We start from the raw sequence: 7,500 nt of genomic DNA on the forward strand, positions 1-7,500 counted from the left end.
ACACACACACACACACACACACACACACACACACACACACACACACACACACACACACACACACACACACACACACACACACACACACACACACACACACACACACATTTCTGAAACCTTCCCTCTGAATTAAATTTTCTACCCTCAGTTCTGGAGAAAAGGCTGAAACCAGAATCCAGTTTTAAAGAGTTGTGACGCATCATCATCATCATCATCATCATCATCATCATCAATGTTTGATAGTGTTTATCCAGAGCCTTTTATATTGTGTTTTATTTGTGATGTGTATATTTGAGCAGTTTATATATATATATGTTTTTTAATTACAGAGCCGAGTCATGAAGCACCGAGCGCCTCTGTGTCAGTGATCCTTAAACTGAGGCAATCATCTCTATGTTGAAGCCTGAGTGTTGATTTGATCATGTGTTCCCAGTGGAACACCTTTGACTGGCCGTGTGATGTCTGCTGAGTCATGTTGAAGAACGGCATGTGGTTATTGAAGGTATCACTGCAGTACAGAGAAGATAAGAGAAGATGTACTTTATTGATCCCAATTTGGGAAATGCTTTCTTCACAGAAGCAGAAGTCAATCCTTTCCACTTTTAAAACATTAAAAGGAACAAACAAAGAAGTAAAGGAGAAGCTACATTTGACTTGAAGGCCCACACGATGGCGCTGTTGTCTGCGTAAAATGTCCTCCAGAACTTACTTAAAGGTGACCTATCATGCTATTTCTAGGCAATAGCATAGGTCTCAGATATACACATATATAAAAAACATGTCTATGAAGTGTTTTGCTCAAAATACCAAACAGATCACCCATTCTAGCCATGCCTCATATCCCTCTGTTTCACTTCCTGTTTCAAAAGGGCTGAAAATAAAATGATACAAAAATAAAAAGGAGGGGTCTGAGCTCATGCGGGACCCGGCAGCTACTGTCTAAACTAAATGCTGCCGTGATGAAACGCCATATCATGGATTATCAAGGATTCTCTCTGAAACAGTATGGAGCTCAAAGGCTTTCTCTCTTGCCGGTTATACCACAAGGTGAGTTCCTTTTGCAGGAGGACTACTGAGCCTGAGCCAGGGTAATGGATCTGTGGTGGATTATGCTATTGGGTTTCGCACCAGGGGCCGCCTCAGCAACTGGAATTCTGCAGCCCAGTGTGACGCCCATCTGCGTGGCGTGGCGGCTTACATTAAAGACGAGCTGGTGTCTTTTGATCTGCCCAACTCAGTGGATGGGCTGATTGAGCTGACTTCCCGCATGGATCGGCGCATCCAGACACGGAGACGGGAGCGACGGTCGGAGGGAGTTCAACATGCCTGGGCGCCCCGACATCCGGGTTCGACTGGGACTCCTCCCCTCACTCCAGAGCCGCAACCAGGGGGTGATGAGCCCACGCAGGTGGGTCGCACCAGCCTCACCTTGGAGGAATGTGAACATCGCAGACGAGGTAACCTATGTCTCTACTGCGGCCGGGCCGGCCATTTTGTTTCTCGCTGCCCGGTAAAAGGCAAGGCTCAGCAGTAATGGGGAACATACTGGTGAGCCAAACCCCTGGATTTGTTCCCGCTCAGAGACCATTGAGCCACACCAGGTTGCTATTACCGGATAGCTCTCAGGCTCTTGCAGTTTTTATTGACTCTGGTTCGGACGCGAGTATTATGGACAAAGAGCTTATGCTGCAGTTGGGAATAGACCGGGTTCCCTTATTTCTCCCAGTTCCAGCCAGCGCCTTAGACGGTCACCTGCTGGGGACAGTGACTCATCAGACTGTACCCGTTCACATGCTTCTGTCCGGGAACCATCACGAAACTATTCAGTTTCCCCCTCTTGTCATCAGATCTGTCTGAAACAGGCTGCCGCGCCTCAGCGTTCGGTGAACCCCAGCCAAGTTCCGGATGTTACAGGGGTTCCACCGGAATATCTGGACTTTAAGGAAGTATTCAGCAAGACGAGGGCTACTTCCCTACCACCACACCGGCCTTACGACTGTGCCATCGACCTGCATCCCGGTACCAGCCCTCCCAGGGGTCGATTGTACTCCCTGTCTGCTCCGGAAAGAGTTTCCATGGAGACTTACATCAATAACTCTCTGGCGGCTGGGATTATTCGCCCTTCCTCATCACCCGCTGGAGCGGGGTTCTTCTTTGTGGAGAAGAAAGACAAGACCCTAAGGCCCTGTATCGACTTTCGGGGTCTTAATGACATTACTGTAAAGAATCAATACCCACTGCCTCTTATCTCCTCTGCATTCGAGTTGCTGCAGGGAGCAACCATATTCACCAAGCTGGACTTGCGTAACGCGTACCACTTGGTACGTATTCGCGAGGGGGATGAGTGGAAGACCGCCTTCAACACCGCCTCGGGGCACTACGAGTATCTGGTGATGCCTTTTGGACTTACCAACGCCCCTGCAGTATTCCAGGCGTTGGTAAATGACGTGCTCCGTGACATGTTGGACCGACATGTATTTATTTACTTGGATGACATCCTGATCTTTTCCAAAACTCTGAAAGAACACGTGCACCACGTCCAGGCGGTTCTCAAGAGATTGCTGGAGAACTCGCTGTTTGTTAAAACGGAGAAGTGTGAGTTTCACACATCCTCTGTCTCTTTTCTGGGATACATCGTGGGACATGGGAGCATTGAGATGGATCCCTCCAAGGTCAATGCAGTCACTTCCTGGCCGGTTCCAGAGTCCCGGAAGCGGCTACAACAGTTCCTCGGGTTCGCCAACTTCTACCGGAGGTTCATTCGTGGATACAGCACCTTGGCCGTTCCACTCACAGCCCTGACCTCCTATAAGGTTATGTTCCAGTGGTCCTCCTCGGCTGAGGAGGCGTTCCAGAACCTTAAGGCCAGGTTCACCTCCGCCCCCATCCTCCGAGTACCCGATCCTGAAAGACAATTTGTTTTGGAGGTGGATGCTTCTGATATGGGGGTGGGGGCCATCCTGTCTCAGCGAGCAACAAACAGCCAAAAACTCCATCCCTGTGCTTTATTTTCGAGGCGTTTGACACCAGCGGAAAGAAACTATGATGTAGGAAACCGGGAGCTGCTAGCAGTGAAGTTGGCCCTGGAGGAGTGGCGTCACTGGCTCGAGGGGACCAGTCAACCTTTCCTGGTGTGGACCGACCACAAGAATTTGGAATACATCCGGTCGGCCCGCAGACTGAATTCCCGACAGGCTAGATGGGCCCTATTTTTCACTCGGTTCAATTTCTCCCTCTCCTACCGCCCTGGTTCTCGGAACATTAAGGCTGACGCTCTGTCTCGTCAGTTTGGGGAGGGAGGTAACATTCCCAGAGGCTCGGACACCATCCTTCCGACTCCTCAGCTCGTCGTCGCCCTTATCTGGGAAGTGGAGGAGAGGGTCAAGGCCGCCCTGGATGACCAGCCGGGACCCAGTGCCTGTCCTCCGAACCGCCTGTTCGTTCCGCAGATGTTGAGGTCTGATGTTATCCAGTGGGCCCACAACTCCAGACTCACCTGCCATCCTGGTATCCAACGTACCCGGGAGGTAGTCCAGCAAAGGTTCTGGTGGGCAACACTTAAGGAGGACACCAGGGAATTTGTTAATGCCTGCCCTGTGTGCAATCAACACAAGTCTTCTCACCAAGCTCCTGCTGGTCTCCTACAACCTCTGCCTATCCCTCATCGCCCCTGGTCCCACATTTCTCTGGACACTGCCATTTTGACGGTGGTAGACCGGTTCAGTAAGATGGCTCATTTTGTGCCGATACCCAAGCTCCCCTCAGCTAAAGAGACGGCGGAGCTGGTCCTGCTCCACGTGTTCCGGCTCCATGGGCTACCTACCGATGTGGTTTCCGATCGTGGTCCCCAATTTACCTCGGTGTTCTGGAGGTGGTCTATTAATGGTGTCCATTAAGGGGGGGGTTCTGTCACAGTCTGCTCCATCATTCACCAGTAGTTTTCCATTCACCTGTCTCACCTGTTAACCACACCCACGTTTTTGCTCACTCTCTTTCTCTTCTGCACCCATTAGCTTTACTGCCAGTATTTAAACCCTCACCAGACACACACCCGTTGCCAGATCGTACTTTGCCTTCATGCTAGTCTTTCACGCGTTTGTTACCAGATTGCCTACCCGGTTCCGACCCTGCCTGTCCCTGACCTGCCTGCTCTGCCTGTTCCCTGATCCTGCCTGTCCTTGGACTATCCTGCCTTGCCTGCTGTCTGACCCTGCCTGTACCTACGTTGACCGCCTCGCCTGCTCCCTGACCCTCTGCCCGGCCCTTACTCACCTTCTGCCCGCTGTCCTCTGGTTCGTCGGCCTGCACATCATCCGGCTGATACTGTTCTGCTGGTATTCCTCTGCTCTGGTAGTATTACCAATAAAGTACATTACCAATACTCCTTGGTTTCTCGAGTGCTGCATTTGGGTCCTTCATAAGATTGTGACACCTACTGTATGTTGATTTTGTTTGCCTACATGTAAATGGGTGGCATTCAGTACCTACCCCCCTCTGAGTGAATACCTGTTGTACCTGTCCGGGGCTAAGCCCATAGGACGATGCTCTGATGTCAACCCCCCCCCCCCCGTTGACAATTCACGAGCGTCTAACTCTCTCCCCCCTCCCCCCGTCGCACCTTCTAACAGAGCCCCCCCACATATCAAATCCCAATTTAACCCCTGGCCTCTGGAGCAGAAATGAAAGAGTTTTAAAAATGTTTACGTTTTGGTAAGTTTTTAGGGAAATGTTGTAATATTGCAACGTTGGCCTTAGGTGGGAGCAGAATTTCTGTATTTCTACTCACATTGAATAAATATATTGAACAACTAAGGGTTAATTTGCAGGATTGATTGCTTACTTAGCCCTATATCAGTATATAGCATGAATAATAATCACACATCACTCATATTTGTTATGAATAATCATTTATCCTTTATTAAATAGTAAGTCGCTTTGGATAAAAGCGTCAGCTAAATGCAATTTATGAAAGCCTCACTCAGGATTTTTTTAACAAGTGTTTTTATTGCTCTTGGGGCATTAAAAACAAGATTTTAACTTTAGTTTTTTATATATATCTGCATTTTCTCTTGTGAAAAACTAAGTCTTAGTTTGGCCATAGTTATTTAATATATAGCGCCATCTCCTGGTTAAATCCTGAAATTGAAAATCTGGCAACGCCCTCTTGGAAAATAGTGGGAGGGCTTAACATTCCCAGATACTGGTCTTTGGCAGGTCTTAGGCAGGTAACTGGCTGGTAGTAGGCAAGAAGCTGTATGCTGGAGTCTGAAATAAGATGCTCCATCTGTATCACTGCAGTAAAAGTACTGAATACTCCATTACATATAAAAGTACTACAGTCACGATGCTATTTAATGGTATTTGTGTTTTTGAAGTCGTTTTTTATCTTTTATATTTCTTATGCTTCTGGATTGATATTAAGCAAATGCTCTGGGACGAATAACGTGTTTCTGAGTCTGATGTAGAAGTTATAGAAAAGAAGTTGGAAAGCAGAAGCTGTGAGGACAGATCTTTATTCATCATCACAGAAACATCAGAACACTGATCAATATAATCCAGATCGATCAGGACTGCAGTGGAAACCACAATCATTATAATAAATAAATACATAATAATACAACTATAATTTCACCTGAATGAATCCTGAGAGGGTCATGCAGGAAGAGGAGGTTAAACTGACACACACACGCACACACACACACACACGCACACACACACACACAACACACACACACACACACACACACACACACACACACACACACACACACACACACACACACACACACACACACACAGTCACAAGTTTACTTCTTTAAATCGTATTGAAAGTATATTAAGGAGTCCTATCTGATGTCCAGGTGTGTGTTGGTGTCTCTTCTGTCTCTCTCTGATGTCCAGGTGTGTGTTGGTGTCTCTTCTGTCTCTCTGATGTCCAGGTGTGTGTTGGTGTCTCTTCTGTCTCTCTGATGTCCAGGTGTGTGTTGGTGTCTCTTCTGTCTCTCTGATGTCCAGGTGTGTGTTGGTGTCTCTTCTCTCTCTGATGTCCAGGTGTGTGTTGGTGTCTCTTCTGTCTCTCTCTGATGTCCAGGTGTGTGTTGGTGTCTCTTCTCTCTTCTCTTCTGTCTCTGATGTCCAGGTGTGTGTTGGTGTCTCTTCTCTCTCTGATGTCCAGGTGTGTGTTGGTGTCTCTTCTGTCTCTCTCTGATGTCCAGGTGTGTGTTGGTGTCTCTTCTGTCTCTCTCTGATGTCCAGGTGTGTGTTGGTGTCTCTTCTGTCTCTGATGTCCAGGTGTGTGTTGGTGTCTCTTCTGTCTCTGATGTCCAGGTGTGTGTTGGTGTCTCTTCTGTCTCTCTCTGATGTCAGGTGTGTGTTGTGTCTCATTCTGTCCTCTGATGTCAGGTGTGTGTTGGTGTCTCTTCTGTCTCTGATGTCCTAGGTGTGTGTTGGTGTCTCTCTGTCTCTCTCTGATGGTCCAGGTGTGTGTTGGTGTCTCTTCTGTCTCTCTCTGATGTCCAGGTGTGTGTTGGTGTCTCTTCTGTCTCTGAGGTCCAGTGTGTGTTGTGTCTCTTCTGTCTCTCTCTGATGTCCAGGTGTGTGTTGGTGTCTCTTCTGTCTTTCTGATGTCCATGTGTGGTTGTCTCTTCTCTCTGATGTCCAGGTGTGTGTTGGTGTCTCTTCTCTCTCTGATGTCCAGGTGTGTGTTGGTGTCTCTTCTGTCTTTCTGATGTCCAGGTGTGTGTTGGTGTCTCTTCTGTCTCTGATGTCCAGGTGTGTGTTGGTGTCTCTTCTGTCTCTGATGTCCAGGTGTGTGTTGGTGTCTCTTCTGTCTCTCTGATGTCCAGGTGTGTGTTGGTGTCTCTTCTGTCTCTCTGATGTCCAGGTGGTGTTTGGGTCTTCTTCTGTCTCTCTGATGTCAGGTGTGTGTTGGTGTCTTTCGTCTCTCTCTGATGTCCAGGTGTGTGTTGGTGTCTCTTCTGTCTCTCTCTGATGTCCAGGTGTGTGTTGGTGTCTCTTCTGTCTCTGATGTCCAGGTGTGTGTGGTGTCTCTTCTGTCTCTCTCTGATGTCCAGGTGTGTGGTGTCCTCTCTTCTCTCTGATGTCCAGGTTGTGTGTTGGTGTCTCTTCTGTCCTTTCTGATGTCCAGGTGTGTGTTGGTGTCATCTTCTGTATCTGATGTCCAGGTGTGTGGTTGGTGTCTCTTCTCTCTCTGTGTCCAGGTGTGTGTTGGTGTCTCTCTCTCGTCTCTGATGTCCAGGTGTGTGTTGTGTCTCTTCTGTCTCTCTCTGATGTCCAGGTGGTGGTGTTGGTGTCTCTTCTGTCTCTCTGATGTCCAGGTGTGTGTGTTGGTGTCTCTTCTGCTCTTCTCTCTGATGTCCAGGTGTGTGTTGGTGTCTCTTCTGTCTTTCTGATGTCCAGGTGTGTGTTGGTGTCTCTTCTGTCTCTCTCTGATGTCCAGGTGTGTGTTGGTGTCTCTTCTGTCTCTCTGATGTCCAGGTG

This window comes from Trematomus bernacchii, unplaced genomic scaffold (assembly GCF_902827165.1).
Source record: "Trematomus bernacchii unplaced genomic scaffold, fTreBer1.1, whole genome shotgun sequence".
NCBI lineage: Eukaryota > Metazoa > Chordata > Actinopteri > Perciformes > Nototheniidae > Trematomus > Trematomus bernacchii.